Raw genomic sequence first — 17,277 nt, 5'->3', positions numbered from 1 at the left:
GGTTGGAAGCATCTCCCGGTATTGGTATGGAAGGTGACAAGGCAAGCAGTAAACCAGGCATAGGGACCGAAATCTTGGGATACGTACAGAGTATTTCCAACTGAGAGGAAATAACAGGGGCAACCGAAAATTCCGAGGGACAAAACCATGGTTTAGCAGGAGCAGAGAAGCAAACAACAGTAGAGCTCTCCAATACTGGGAAATCTTCATTGGGAGATAATATTGTCAGTGAATCAGGAATAGTCCTTGGGATCTTTAAATCAGTAGCTTGAGAAAAAGGCAGAGCCAGGGTAGTGGTGGGAGGGAAACTAACATCAGAAGCTGAAGTCTGTACCTCAGTGACAGGGCCCTGAGAATCAACAAGCAGCAAGTATGAACTATGAAAACTCTTAATGACAGGCACCTTAGGAGTACAAGGAGTCTTTTCCGAAACTGCAATGGCCCTAACCACAGGGGTACCTAACCTGACAAAAACATGAATTGGTGTGTTTTCTAGTGCAAAATCTCTGATCACAGGACTCCTAACCGATAGTGAGGGTGTCTGGGTTTGATTAGAGAAAAAATCAGATGTATTGATAAGTGACTTAGAAACAATTACTGAGGTTCTAGATTTGCTGGACATGTGAGAAAAAATACCCTTTAAGACAGGAGTTTTCATTTCTTCCCAGAGTAACCCCATGTTTGCTGGGGCATATTTAGACACAGTACTGAGGGACTGGGTTTCAGCAAAGGCAGGACAGCTAAATAGCTCAGATTTAAACCCCAAGACTTGTAATATATGCATGGTGACCTCAGACAATACTAAGGAAGTGACCACAGATATGCTGATCCCTGGAGAATTAGCCTGGACAGAGAAATCAGGGGGACCCCCAATCAGGATACTCCTTGTAGGAAGAGCTTCAGAATCAGAAGGAGAATCATTACCTCTCAGAGTCTCAAAACTAGTAAAACACAATTCAGCGAAAAGGGATACAGTGTGCAAGCTTTTTACTAATCTATATGAAAAAGCGTCACTTTGGGGAGAAAACCGTGCGTCAGCAAACATTCCTGGGAACATAATATGAACCCCAGGAGGGACATACAGACTACTGTATGCTTTTAACCCTAAGCTTAAAGAGGAGGAGAACTCAGACAGTACATGGGGGTGAATCATAACTGTACTGGTCTCTGAAGTAGGTATTTGGTAAGGAATGTCTGGGAAACCAGAAATTACTGCAGACTCCATAATGTGGGAACTATGCGCTGAAGCAGGGATCACCGCTATGTGGGCGACAGGCTGGTTCAGCGAAACACCCGGGAGAAGGAACTCTGCGAGCAAGCTTAGGGAAAAACCTGACTCCTGAATACATTTATCAGGAACCAGAACTTTAGCCGAAGTCTCCGGAGACGAAACTGCAGAAACTTGAGCTGAAGCAGGGGATTTATAGCAAAGAATCTCTAGGGACTCCGTACGGTTATGGGAATCCCTCAATGCAACCTCTGCTGTCTGACTTGTGGACTCATTCTCTGAGGCTAAAATGAAGGCATTAACTTGGAGGCAGCAAGAATTTACAGGGGTTAATGCAGACAATGCCTGAGAGTAAAACATAGGTAATCTCTCTGTATTAGGACAGACCAGGAATCTCTCCTCTGAAGCTAGGGGCGTGACCATGGCTGACAGAGAACAGGGATTTACCAAAGGAAACTCAGAGAGCTGCCCCTCAGGGGTTAATACAGAAATGACCCTGGGAACAGAACTTAGGGATTCTTTCTCTGACGGGGAAAGCGCACAGGACTGCCTAGCAGAGTTTAAAGCTGGAAAACCCTCAAGAGCTGGAGTGACAGATTCGGAGTTAGAAATAGGGGAACAAAGGGACTTATTCTCTGATAGTAGAACCTTAGTGTTGGCTAGTGAAACATATGTATTCTCCAGGGGAACCTCACAGGACTGCTCGGCAGGGGTTAAAGCTGGAAAACCCTCAAGACCTAGAGAAAGGACTTCTGAGCTAGAAATAGGAGAACTAATGAACTTATTCTCTGATACAAGAACATTAGGGCTGGGTAGAGCAACATATGTATTCTCCAGGGGGACCTCACAGGACTGATCGGCAGGGGTTAACGAAAACATATCATTGGTGTCAGGGAACCCGGGCATACACTCAGGGCAAGGATCCGTGGTAGACCAGGGATACAGCCAAGCGGCAGCGAAGCTGGCGAGGGGAGGATCCTGTTCCTTTATGCAAATGTCCAATGTCATGGAAAGGATATAGAGTGTTTTTTGGGCATCAGCCAACATGAGGAGAGGGTCCTCTTTTGCTATATAAATGTCTAAAGACAAGGCCAGGGAAGAGAGTTCCTTTTGGGCGTCGTCCAATTCTAAAGGGTACACATTTTCCCAAGTTAAAGGGTAACCAGGAAAGCAAATACAAGCGGCCAGCGATTGTTTTAAGTCCCGGAGGCGGTAAACCTTCATCATGAGATCATTACGGCATTTGTTTTGCAAAGGGGTTAAACCTACAAACACAATCAGATCTTCAATCAGGGGTATTATCTCACATAGAAATTGGTATTCACACTGGGACTGGTTTACAGGCTGGGACAGGCTTTCAGACAGAAACTTACCAACCCTCACCACAGGGCGGTCCGAGTTTGTGGGGCCGAGCATACTGTCAGGGTTCTGCTCGCCACAAACCAGGACCGGACCGCGAGGCTGAGGTGGGGTTGTAAAAGCACCGACCTGAGACCGCGCAGGCTGATCCGGATTGCACAGTTCGTAGTCATATGTCGCAGGATCAGGATTGGAGAAGACAGCGTCGTCGTTGTAGAAGCCAGGGTCAGGACAGGAGACATCAGGATAAACATTGTTCAGGCAAGTGTTCGGCAACAGGTAGTCAGGAGAGCCCCGCTTCAGCTTAGGAGCGCGGGGTTGGCCTCTGCGCGAGCGACGACCATGGCCCATGGTACTGGTCACAGGAGATGGTAGGCAGACCAGAGTAGCACACCGCTTTGCTGCACGGGTGCACCAGTGCTACAGCGCAAGAGTCCTGAGCGGGCTAGGGAATCCTCTGTCTCAGCGCAGGAACCAGGACACGGCCTCTCTAGATTAGGGAAAGAGTAGGCCCCAGGAACCAGGAAGCTGAAGATACACAGGGAAACCTCCGCTTCAGTGCAGGAATCCAGGAGACTGAAGAACGCAGGGACGAAACATCCGCTTCAGTGCAGGAATCCAGGAGGCTGAGGGACGCAGGGACGAAAACCTCTGCTTCAGCACAGGAGAACAGGAGTGGACCGCTGCGTGAATATAGCAGCCGGTCACAGGAAACAAGGAGCTGAAGTGAACAAGAAGAGTACTCAGCTACAACACAGGAGACTGGAGCAGACCGCTGCGTGAATATAGCAGCCGGCCTTAGGAAACCTGGAGCTGCAGACAACAAGGAGAATACTCCGCTTCAGCATGAGAGACAGGAACAAGCGAGGGCTTGTGGCAGAACAGATAGTGACATCCAGGAAGGACTATGCTCGGCAGGGAGCATTATGGGAAGACAATACTTAAAGGCCAGCGGGCCAATCCCCGGAGGGGGGTGTGAAGGTACTGCTCCAATGAATGAATGCAAGTCTAGGTTGCAGTGATAGGCTGCACAGCTGCAGTAGATACCAGAGGGAGTGTGTATAGCTTTGGTGAGTGAATCCAGGCTGCAGCAAACATCAGGAGAGGTGCTCCAGGACTGCACACGTCTGCAAGGTAAGGCAACCAGTAAACTGCGGAGCGGATTCCCTACAGTAAGTCTCCATAGCAGGTCCCTACGCTAAATGCATACTAGTGTTGTGAAATAAGCCCAGAATGGGTTAAAATATCAAAGCATATGCTTATATAACCTAGTACAGTTAAAACCTGGTATATACCAGAACAGAAACTCACATGTCTGCAAGTCAAGTGAAATAATGGGACCTTGCTTTGGGATTTTTTAATGTGTCTGATTCCTGGGTCTCCTGGGTGCACTGCGATGTCTGCCAGGGTGGTTTGGGCTTGATGAAGCATGCAATGACCCCCGTTCGTCCCGGTGCTCCGTCTCTGCTCTAAAACTGGCACACCATTTATAGGAGACGCTTGATGCCTTAATTAGTTAAATATGTCATTAATTGGTACACAAATTAGTTGATTATATTCTGGATGCAGCCACTTACTGTAGTTGCCTCATTGTGATATAGTAGGCATTTCCTTTGGATTCATATAATTTTTTCTACATTTGTTTATATGCAATGCGGCCCAATGTTGTAATGTGACCAATTTAGACTTTAGATATAATAAAGTTAATGTGTTGCAAATGTGACTATGTGGCTGCCAGTATTTTTCTATCAGTTGTTTTCTTCTTGCATAGTTAGTGACTCTGCTTAGTGCATACTAAGCTCTTGCGAGGACAGCTCATAAACCAATAATAATCAATGCATAAATGATTCGCTGTATGAGTTATAGATATCCTTAACATTCTAGTTCCAGAGGTGATAAACTCTAAACTTCTAACATAACACATATATGATGCATATTAAAACGAGACATAATTATTAAAATATAAAAATCTGCATACATTTCTTATATTAAAATCATACACCACAATATAAGAAGTTTTGAACCGTTCATAAGAGCATTTAAAATAATCAATTTTTAAATTCTTAAATAGATCCTAAAATAACAATGAATTGTTGGTATACAATTCAATTGTGACGAATCGGAGAACATGCCCCATGCGGCGTGTTCCCACCTTACCTGTTGAATTTCTGATCGCCGCCCTCTAGCTGCGAGTCAAAATTATCTGATGTCTGTCTGTGTTCTGAACCCTTCCCTGCTTCCGCAGAGGCCATGCCTCTGCCCCACCTCCTGCCTCGTCTCCTCTACAGGAAGTGACTTCAAGCATTCTAAAGCAAGCGATGCCATCTTGCTTTCTGGCAATCCTGCCCTCTTCCTCCTGACAGGAAGTAAGCCTCACTCTGACTCTCATTGCTAACAGCTGCCGCTGCCATTTAAAAAGCAGTCAGTTGCTACCTGCCCTGGTTCCTGCAAAGTACTACTCCAGTACTCTATGCCTCTTGTGCCTGTCATCACATGCTGTTCCTGCCTGGACTTCCTCTGGGACCTTTACTCATCTCCTTTGGATTACTGGAAGACTGGGATATTCCTCCTTTCTTTACTGAGGTTACTTTTCTGTGGCGGTAGTGTAGGACCTGCTGAATAGGGTTTACCTTGACGTGGTAGCAGGCTTACAATACTTTGGCCAATGCATTCAACTAAAGAACCCTTACTTTTTATTTAGTATTGCTACACTCTACTGTTAATGGCACTATGCCTTTAAGGAGGCTGGACGTCCTCCAGGAAGTAATTCTATTGTGACCTTGTGCTCTGGACTCTACCTCCCCTTTGCTCCTCACTAGTGGCATACCTCACACCCCTGCGGTGGTGTATGAGAGCGCGCGCATTCTCCTGTGCGCGGCGCGTTCACGTGACTACGTGCATCGCTCCCCAGCTGCGCGGCAACTTTTCCTATCTCGTGTCTCCTGCAGCTTTCCCCCACCTCACTATTGGGTCCCCCTCCTTGTCTTGGCTTGTGCGTGGGAGCACAAACGTCACAGCAATATACAGAGTAAAAAGGATGAAAAGGATAAAAATATACAATATAAGAAGGATAAAAATATACAGTATAAAATTCTAGGAGGTACGGAATGGGGGGGGTTGTTTAGTTTTATAATCCTTTTATTGCATAATCTACACCATTACTCCCCTGTTTATTGGAAAGCTGCTAGATCCAATTCTTCATTCAACCCTCCTGGTTTGGAGTTTAAATATCCAATAGGTCTCCTTTCTTCTAAGGTTTCTATCTATCCCCCTGTAACAGGGGAGTTATCCCTGTTCAGGAAATGTGCCTCTAATCCAGCAGTGTGGTGGTTAACTGTTGGTAGTCAATTATACAACACCACCTGCCTGATTAGCTTCTTAGAAAAGCCTATCTTTTGAGACAGGAAGAGAGATTGTTCCTGAGTCTCACAAGTTGTGAGACTGACCATGGGGACAGATGTATTGAGCCTGCCAGAAGAAACAACAGAGCTGCTTGCAAGACACAGGGGAAAGCACCTCTAAACCTGAATGCTGACAAAACCTGAGGAAAAAGGCAGCAACCCAGGAACAGAGAAGACTTTCCCTCTAACTACAAGAAACCGATAAGACTTTCCTCTATAAGACTTTTGGTATACCTGCTCTTATCAAGATATATGTTTGGGGCTGGGAGACATGCTTATCTAAAGGAAGTTGTGGACTGCATGGTTTCACTAGAAATACTCCCAAGTGAATAGAAGCTTTGTTTGACCCCTTGTTTGGATGATTTTCTGATGTTAAGGAAACAGGCGCAATAAAAACCTTATTTAATTTCACCTTATCAAGTCTCCATTGCATACCTCTGCGCACGTCCTCCTACACCCCCCTTCTTGTCCCTTCTTTACTCTGTTCTAGACCCATACTTTTTAGATCTGTTGGGTCTTTATTGTGTTTATATGTAAAGTGGCGCGAGACTCCGTGTCCTATGAACCCTTCAAGTATATTCCTCGTATGTTCTAAAAATCTTTCTTTCATACTGCACCGACACACTTTATTTGAGCAAATACCCAGTATGTACCTGGCAGATACCTGGAATGCGCCGCTCCTCACCTCTGACAAGCCCCGTTGCGTTTGCCTTCCCAGCCTGGGTTCATGCCTGGCTGATGGGCGGCTGATCTGTTAAATGATAATGATTAGGATTTAATAGGCTGCAATGCTTCGTGTGTCTACCAGATGGCATAAATTCATGAATTGTAATGCAGTATATATATATATACTGTGCAGTATTGCAGCCAGCGGGAATAAAATGCTTCAATCCTTGCTGGAAAATAACCCAATGCACTCGGGCAGAAAACAGTCACAAACCTCAATACACCCAGGTATACCCGAATTCGTGGGACTAGCCGAGCTCGAATAAAGTGTGTCGCCAGTGTAGGTCTCATTGTGCGGCCAATGTACTGCAAGCAGCGTTTACACGTGATCATATATACCACATAGCTTGTGTTGCAGTTTATATGCCCTTTAACCGCAAATGTCTCATTTGTTACTGCGGAACTGAATACCTTTGTTTTATTCAGAACATGCGGACAGGTCAAACATCTTCCGTGACCACATCTATAGTTCCCAGTGACAACACTTGGAAGCCATGTGTCTGTGGTGTTTGGATTACCTTTTGGTGTTTCCTTTTCCCCTTTGCTCAGAGCACTAGGTGCCAGGATATTCTTAATATTCCTTGCTCTTTTAAATGCAATATTTGGCTTTTCCGATAAGTTTTCCTTCAAAACGACATAATTTTTTCAGAATATGCCTATGTTTTCTAATAATCTTCCCTATTTCTGGAGCAGCCCTATTATATTTTGTAATGAACAAACACTTATCAGATGATACATCATCCTTTGTTCTAGAATTGGTATTACAATGATGCATAAGAGCTTGTCTTTCTGGCCTACATGCTTTTTCAGCTGCATCATCAGTTATTTTTTTGTTGTAACATTTTTCCATAAATTTCTTACTTAAAACCTCAGCTTGTTCATTAAAATCTGTTTCCCTGGTGCAGTTTCTCCGCAATCTTAAAAACTGGCCATAGGGAATGTTGCTTTTCCATGCTTGAAGGTGATTGCTCTGATAATGAAGGTAGCTGTTAGAATCCACTGTTTTAAAAAAATGTTTTGGTTAAAATCTTATTTTCTTCATGGAATAAAACAATATCAAGGAAATCTATAGTATTAGTATCCACCCTGTGTGTGAATTTAACATTTAAATCATTCATATTTTAAAAACAAATAAAATCCATGGGTAAGCTATTGCTTCCTTTCCAAATGAATAACAGATCGTCAATGGACCTCCTGTAGACAACTCTATTTTCTGCAAATGGATTATTTTCCCAGATAGGACTCTTCTCCCAGAATCCCATGTACAAGTTGGCAAAGCTTGGGACAAATGTTGTCCCCATAGCCGTACCACATGTTTGCTGGTAAAATTTTCCTTCAAATAAAAAATAGTTGTTGTTTAATATAAAATCAATGTTTTCAAGGACAAAATCCTTCTGTGATGCATTAAGCAGTGGATCTGTTTCTAGGAATGAGGCCGTTGCAATGATGCCATTAGTATGTTCAATACTTGTATATAGTGCAGCAACGTCACATGTTACCCAAATAAAATCTTCATTCAATTCTATCTCATTTAAAATTTCTAGAAGATGTTTTGTGTCCCTGAGATAGGATCACAAGTTGCTCGCATATGGTTGTAAAAAAAAAATTCAACATACTCTGATGTGATAGATTCAATGCCTGAAATTATTGGCCTGTCTGGTGGGTTTTCCAGACTTTTATGTATTTTGTGCAGGTGGTAATAAATTGGAGTTATTGGCTGAGGGTTATCCAAAAATGTATTCTCCATTTTATTAATTACACCCTTTTCTAGTCCCTTTTTAAGAAGAGTTTTCAACTTTGGATACTTGGGAGAGGATCCTTATTTAGCACTACGTATGATGTCTCATCATCTAGTAGTCTAAAAGCCTCTTGCACATAATCTAATCTATTTTGCACGACCACCCCTCCGCCCTTGTCTGCCTGCCTGATGACAATTTCTTATTGTTTTTCAAGTCTTCCAGGACTACTTCCTCATCTTGTGTATGATTTGATTTAAAGGACTTTTTTTTGTATTGCAGAGAGTTTTAAAATCGTTAAAAACCAATTGATTGAACACTTCGATGTGTTGCCCCTTTGAAAGAGTGGGATAAAACGTGGACCTTAGTTTAAAATTAGTGTGTCTACAATCAGTATTCTTATTAATTGATGGAGCTGTTGTGTTAAGCAAGTCATCTTCATTGGCATCTTCCCCCTCAATCTCAATTTCTTCCAGGAGTGCTACCATTGATTTAAAAAATAATTTTTCCTTTATTTGTTGATTAATGTAAAAAAATATGTGCTTCCTCTTTATTTCCTATTTTTTAAAAATTACGTTTCAGCGTCAGCTTCCGCGTGAATCTATGAAGATCCACAAAGAGTTCAAGAAGAATCGGGTTGCTTGTTGGTGCAAACGACAGCCCCTTGTTTAGAACCTTCAAATGGTTATCATTAAGTGTTATTTTGGACAGATTAAAAATACCATTTGTCCCTGTATGCTTCATTCTTTTTGTCTCCTTCTTTTGCTGTACCTTTTTTTTCCCCTCTGCAACCTTGTGCTCTAGTCTTTTTAGTTCCCTTTGAGTTTGAAATTCCCTCCTCAGTAATTTTTTTTTTATCAATGTCCCCTCCTCTCATGTTGTTTTTCAGGTGATCAATTCCCATAAATCCCAAACATTTAACATCACCATTATGTGCGGTGTTAATGTGACGCGCCACCGGGGTGTCCAGCTCGTTGGTGATTGAGTTTACATACTCTAGGACACGTCGTCTGAGCTTGCGTGTAGTCTTACCTATGTAACGTAGACCGTAACTGCAGTTAATGAGATAGATTACATTATTGGTTTTACAATTAATTAAATGTCTTATCTCATATAGTTTGGTGTTATCTGGATTCTGAAAAGTTTTTGTAGTCTGGATGAATTGACATACTTTACAGCTTTTACATTGGTATGATTCTTTCAGAGAGGAGGTAAATAAATGTTAGTGGGCTTGCGTTGGTAATGGCTATGTACTAGGTTATCACGTAGGTTTTTGGATCTCCTACTGGCGATGCTCAGAGTGGTCTTGAGTACTTTTGCAAGTTCACTGTCAGATCTTAGTTTATGCCAATGTTTGGCAAATATTGATTTAAAGTGTTTCCACCTATGATTGTATGCCCTTATACATCTGGTTTCAGTATTCCCCGGTCTCAAAGAAACAGCGTTCTAACATTAATAATTAACTAACAACATTTTGAGCTGACAGTGAGAAAAACAGAGATTGCTATGTTTATACTGGCGAAGGAAATCTATAAAGAGTATATTTAAATGTATAGAATTAGAATTATTTTTGAATTTTTTTGTATTGTATTTTTTTGTATATTTCTTCTGTTTTTAATCATGTTTTTATTCATTACCCTTTGTGGGTTAATGTATATTCTGCAGATACATTTCCCCTATTTTTGAATTATGATTCACTGATACATGGCTAGTGATCTTATGTTTATTTGTGAACAAGCTACTGTGAGCATTAGCCCATATTCAGATGATGTCCCTTATTCAATCATCCTGCTTTCTATATCGTAGATCGGGGTGAATTGACACATTATCAGGGACTGTGCATTGTTTATGGTTCCTTATGGCTTTGCTCCTTATTTTTGTCCCATATGGCGATCCGTAGCCGCTCCGCACAGGGATCTCCAGTGACTCTGACTGCACCTCCATGTCATGCGCTTGCGCCAGGTGGTTGCGTCATGACGTCACTACGCATTTTTGGCACGAAATGGAGGTGGATCAGCTGGGTATTTAAAGGGATGTATCTGCACTAGTTCTTTACTCCTTGACAAAGAACAGGACGTTCGAAACGCGTAGGAGGTTCTTCATATGCTGTCCTAACTCCATTAAAGATTTTTTTGTTTTTTGGATCCTCTCCTGACTCCTGTTTCTGACGGTGCTCTACTCTTCTTACCTCTAATTAATATTTGGGCTTGAAATTATCCCATCTTCAGTCGGTGGGACCACAGATCAGCTCCAGGGAACTTCCCTTCTCAGGTACAAAAGAGAAAAAGTAAAGGCTGCTGGTTAAAGGCCCTTTTTTTTTCCAGAAATGTTGTACATTGTTTTGTGCAATTGTTGCATTTAAGGTGTCATTGAAATAATCATTGCTAATTACAGAGTATTGCTGAACATAACATTTCACAAAAGAACTAACACAAAGCCTGGCAACAATTTCCTTGTTTGCATTACAACTAAAAAAAATAGATAACAACAACCACAGAACCGCAGATTAAGAGAAGTGGCTATGTAATGGATTGTTATGACGTGGAATAAAAAAGTTGAACATTCTCATTTACATATATGACAGGACCTGATAATGCAAAGCTGTGCAAATCCCCTTGGCACTGAGAGTGTTAAATGTGTTGGAAAGCCATAACCATGTTAATAATGCCATAATGTTACAGATAATGAATGAAGTGATTATTTCCATATTATTTTCTGCTGTCAGCTTCCACCCATAACACAGCAGAAGAGATTAATTCTTTGTGCAATCATTAACAGTGTGAAAGAATTAGATATAATCAGATGGGAAGTGGCTTTACAAGAGGTGATGTGACTTAAGGGCCAGGGTTCATCTGAGTTTATGGGCAGGGTTCATCAGAGTTTATGGGCAAGGTTTAGCAGAGTTAATGGGCAAGGTTTAGCAGAGTTAATGGGCAAGGTTTAGCAGAGTTAATGGGCAAGGTTTAGCAGAGTTAATGGGCAAGGTTTAGCAGAGTTAATGGGCAAGGTTTAGCAGAGTTCAAAAGAAAAAGAGAAGGGCGCAAATCTCATAGTGAATAATGTAATTTTGCTGGACACAGAAAATAATTAAAACACTTACAGATGTCCATGAACAAATAGTAATGATAAAAAAAAGGGCAACAGAAAACTGCAGTCAGCTTTGGCGGTGTTGAAGCGGGGCTCCTTATTCTCTCTCAGGCGCCTCCGTTCGTGAGGATGACTAGGTCCTTCAGCATCATGTGTTGGTTCATTGGTAGCAACGTCTTAGCGTCTTGATGTCACCACTGCGGGGCGGACCAGGAAAAGGTTATGTTGTCACACGCCACTAGCCCTGGTCAGCTCTAATTTCCCACAAATGTGGCCAAAAGAGGACTAACCTTTGTGTTTTGAGGATTCTCCTCCCTTTCGGAAGGGGATGTAGTTCTCTAAGGCCTTCATAAGTGTAACGCTTGTGTTGCCCACGAGCAAGACAGGACCCCGGTACTGAGGTGGGGAAGTGTAGAATCACGCACCCACAGCAGTGGAAGCGTGCCTGGCAGGCGGATTGTCAATGCAATACAGATATACTGGGGCGCTCCCTCTTATTACAGTACTAAAATAGTACTAATCAAAATGTGTTAATGAACCATACTAGCCCATAAAATAATGATTTTCGTTGGTGCTCAGCCCCAAAGAGAGGATTTTCCCGCGATCCTCGTTGTAGAAATATGTGGAAGGAAGAATAGGGGGAACAATACACAGAGAAAGGGGATCAGAGATGTCCCTGACACATGTACAGTAGACATGTCTATAATGGTGGGGTAGTGGGATATATATATATATATATATATATTGTGACAAACGCCCCTCTTTTGTAGTGCTGACGTCTGTCTGGGTTCTTCCCGACACAGTCTTCTAGGGTTAATTATACAACAAACAGGATCATGCAAAGTATTATGATGCTTAACTCAGGCTTCTGCCTGCTTTATTTTCATCCAAGTAAGGTACTGCAGCTTTAACATGTGAAGGTTAGAGGTACTCAGATACTTTCATTCAGCAGTTCACATATTTCAGTGTTACAATATTTCCCACACTGTTATTTCAAGAAATAAAACCAAAATCATATAAGCAAAATCCTATCCCTTTCAGGGATCTAACTACACATCAGAATCAGTCTCTCTAACAGCTGCTGGCCAACTAAACTGGTTCCCCAGCATAAAACAATGCTCTCTTATTTAGGGTCACAAGATACAGCACAGTCTTTTAGCAACAGCAGTAACCATTTGTTTTGTCTTATCTGTTTGTGATGTCCAGGCAAATCCTCTGGTACTGTGATACGTGGAGGTGCCGTCAACCCCGACACTGGAAACAGGGGAGCAGCGATACCCCCAGCCCCCAGGCTCTAAGGAGAGAGAGTGAAATGCAAAACCTCTCTGCTCTAAATACCTGTGCATGTGATTAGAAGAGCAGGTGAGGGAGAACTAGAGCCATTGTAATCTGTGGTCTGGATTTTCCATCCAGCTGCCTGAGTTAATGTGAAGCTGTGGAACGGATCATTTTTAGCTATTCCTGCACTTTCTGCTCTAAAATGGGGCAGAAAGCTGCCTAACATCTTTGGACTATGTCACATATCCCCCTCCCCAGCTCACACCTACTGGGGTGAGCGGCCATGGACCTCACTGGGGTGAGCGTCCTACCTGAAATACTTGAGCTAACTCCTCAGTACAACATTAAGTATTCACATGATACGAATATGAACTTCATTATAAATTTACCAACCGAAAAGGGCATTTTTTTTTTTTTTTTTTTTTCCATATTGTAAGCTACCAATATTTTTTTTCTTATACTACAGCCTTGTAATCTTAAGGGCCATCAACCCTGTATATTAATTTGTAGTTTAGCTACATTTTCAACACAGAGAACCAATATAACATTGTAATATTGACAAAATGCTTATTTGCATAGTTAAGTGTCCGTGACATAGTCCACACGTGTAATAAAATAAATAAATCGGTCAGTTCCCCCAAACATTTTTTTAATTTTTTTTTTGACTTCCAGTCTATTGCATCCTTTGACTTTATTTCATAGCCCGCTGCAACCTGCAAATGACTGGACTGTTTCTTTAGCTTCTGATGAGACCCTTGGACCAGATTCTCCTTGGCTCCACAGTGTGGTCCAGATTGGTGAGATATGGAACTATTCAGGCGCCGTGTTAACCTTCGTTGTTTTTTCTTTTTAATCTTTGATTTCCCTTTTGTGGCCATTACCAGGCCTTTGGGTTTTGGAGACCTAGTTGCCTCTGTACAAACGTAGTCCATATTAACCACGTCATCAGGATCTGTCAACAAGTTTGTGTTTTCAGGAACTGCCACCCACTTGGCTAAAACATCTTCTGTGGTGTCCTGGGTGTGTCCACTAGTTTGATAATCTTCTGGACAACGTAAATGAAATTGAGGATCTGGATTTTTGAATTCCAGATCAGGGAGTATATTCTCAGGAGGGTGCCTATCTGTTTCTGGAATAACAGCAGCACAATCAAAGTCAATTCTTTCTCCTTCCTCTTTGTCATCAGTGAGGGCATTGAGTTTACTTTCCCGTGTCTCTTTTAGCCTTGGAATCTCTTTCTCCAACTTCATCTTTATAGCAAATCGTAATATTGCAACAGCATTGAAGATACACGTATAGGAACGTACAGCTTGCTTGGTTAGGAGGTAGGATTGATAGCCCAACTGAACCACTTTAGCCGCTTCTCCCATGTCCGTCATCTGTTTCAGAGCGAGGTTTAACTCTGTTTCATTTTCTCTATTCTTGACCTGCAGCTGCAGGTGCTCCTTCCGGGTCTTGTCCAGCTCCAGCTGCAGCCGGGCCCCCTCATTTGCCGTGTGGTCCAGCTGCTTGTAGATATCGGCCATCTCGCTTTTATAGCGCAGTGTCAGGCAAACCACCTGACGGACGGACACCTCTCTCTTGGCGCACTGTATCTCGCGCTCAGCCATCTGCTTCTGCAGCTCTTCAACCTGATCGTGCCAGACCTCCCTCAGGGTCTTCACCTCTTTCTGGTGCTTGCTCTGGGTTTGCATCAGCGCCTCCATTTTTTGGAGCTCTGCAGTTTGTGTCGCCTGGATCGCCGCCGATTCTGTATTCTGCAGTGCTTCCTGCATTTCTAACTTTTCCTGGATCAATTGCTTCTCCACTTTTTCTGCTTGGTGAAGCTTCTCATCACCTTCACTGATCTGGTCAGTCAAGTCTGAATTTTTCTGTGTCAGACTTACATTCTCTCTTTTTACAGTCTCTAAATTACTCAGGGTATTCTCATAGGTTTCCTTCAATGTACACAGCTCTGTGCTGCGAGCGTAGACCTCATGGCGTGAGAGTTCCAGCTCTGCTTTAAGCGCGCTAGCCTCTTGCCGAGAAACCCCCAACTCTGTGATGAAGTTTTGCACATCTTTCTGGGACATCTCATAGCATAGTTTCCAGTCAGTTCTTGTTTTCTTTGATTCGCTTGGCTCTCTGCCTATGATGGTAGCAGTAGCCTTTGTCATCTCTAGGCGTGTCGTCATTCCTGGGACGATTGCGCCAGGCCCTATGGGCTGTTGCTCATCTCGGCGCCTTTCTGACGCATGTCCTGACAGTGCAGGTTCAAGTGGCTCGGTCACTTCCCCTGTGACTTGAGGAACAGTTTTCTTTCTTTTTGCTTTATTAGCTCCAGAGATATCAGTGGTCCTGGGCACACACTTACTGTTATCAGCTTCCACATCTTGCTTGCACTCACAGGGCTTTGCTTGCTTTTGCAGCTGTTTGTCTTTGAAAATTTGGGGGCACACATCTTCCATGTGACCTACTTCACGACAGGCCCAGCATACTAAATTCATCTGTGGATACGGCTCTCCTCCAGGGTCGTGATCATAGTATGGCCTGAAGGGACACTGTTTTGTATGGTTACGTACATTACACAACAAACATTTCACGTCGGCCATTTTAGAAACCCGGCAGGGACAATTTGCTAGCTGCAATTTCACTCACTTCAGCAACTTGCATACAGCACTTGCTAGCTGCAAATTCACTCACTTCAGCAAAAGGCATTAGCTTTACAAACAGCACTTGCTAGATGCAATTTTTTTTCTCTTCAGCAAAACATTTTGGTTTTCTGTTTGGGTTCAGGGTGCTATTGCATCCACACTTCGCACATTCTCTGTGTATGCTAGAAGCACAACTGATATACCCAGTGGGACAGACTTCACTCATAGCATCTGTACTTTAGTTCAGCTGGGCGGCCATTTTAAACCCCCGCATTTATTTGCAAACCCACAGACTTTTTAGTGTCGACCCGCATTCTCCACCATATGTGACAAACGCCCCTCTTTTGTAGTGCTGACGTCTGTCTGGGTTCTTCCCGACACAGTCTTCTAGGGTTAATTATACAACAAACAGGATCATGCAAAGTATTATGCTGCTTAACTCAGGCTTCTGCCTGCTTTATTTTCATCCAAGTAAGGTACTGCAGCTTTAACATGTGAAGGTTAGAGGTACTCAGATACTTTCATTCAGCAGTTCACATATTTCAGTGTTACAATATTTCCCACACTGTTATTTCAAGAAATAAAACCAAAATCATATAAGCAAAATCCTATCCCTTTCAGGGATCTAACTACACATCAGAATCAGTCTCTCTAACAGCTGCTGGCCAACTAAACTGGTTCCCCAGCATAAAACAATGCTCTCTTATTTAGGGTCACAAGATACAGCACAGTCTTTTAACAACAGCAGTAACCATTTGTTTTGTCTTATCTGTTTGTGATGTCCAGGCAAATCCTCTGGTACTGTGATACGTGGAGGTGCCGTCAACCCCGACACTGGAAACAGGGGAGCAGCGATACCCCCAGCCTCCAGGCTCTAAGGAGAGAGAGTGAAATGCAAAACCTCTCTGCTCTAAATACCTGTGCATGTGATTAGAAGAGCAGGTGAGGGAGAACTAGAGCCATTGTAATCTGTGGTCTGGATTTTCCATCCAGCTGCCTGAGTTAATGTGAAGCTGTGGAACGGATCATTTTTAGCTATTCCTGCACTTTCTGCTCTAAAATGGGGCAGAAAGCTGCCTAACATCTTTGGACTATGTCACAATATATATATCAATCAATGTACTCACACGGCCCAGTGTGGTACTAGGTGCAAATATTGGCATCTTTTACTTCAGACGTCTTAATTTTCAGTCATTAGTCAAAACAGTCATATGTATCCTCTCAAGTGTCCTCCGTGGCTCACAAGATGGTAGTATATATGAAAAAGTAACACAGCACATATAGATATATCCGGAGCGGTCCTACATGTGAGTGTACTGTTTACTTCTCCCAAGCTAAGCAGCAGCAGTAGTAGCCGGTCACTGCTATCCTTCTTCTCTCTGCCTGCTCGGTCGGCAGGCACTCTTGCAGGGGGACACACACTCCAAGTGCTTCACTCCTGAACGGTCCGGACAGCAGGTCAGAATTTACCCAGGGAATTGGAAACCTATGCAAATTTATTCCCAGTCAGTCCCAGATCAGCATGCGAAGCAATGCCCCCTCTGATAAGGAGTGAGCGTCATATAATCTTCCTCTTATTATAATTGCTCTGTAAATGTAACTGTAGTGTGTGTAAGTGGTTGGGTGAACGTGTGTGTGTTGGTAAGCGTGTGTGTGTGTGTTGGTAGGGAGAGAGAAGAGGGGGGAGAGAGAGGAGGGAGTAGAGAGAGGAGGGGAGAGATAGAGAGTAGGGGGAGAGAGAGAAGGGGGGAAAGAGAGAGAGAGGGGAGAGATTGGAGAGAGAAAGGAGGGAGAGATAGATGAGGGGAGACCGAGGAGGAGGAGAGAGG

Source organism: Ascaphus truei, chromosome 1, assembly GCF_040206685.1.
Source record: "Ascaphus truei isolate aAscTru1 chromosome 1, aAscTru1.hap1, whole genome shotgun sequence".
Lineage (NCBI taxonomy): Eukaryota > Metazoa > Chordata > Amphibia > Anura > Ascaphidae > Ascaphus > Ascaphus truei.
This window is presented reverse-complemented; position numbering follows the sequence as displayed.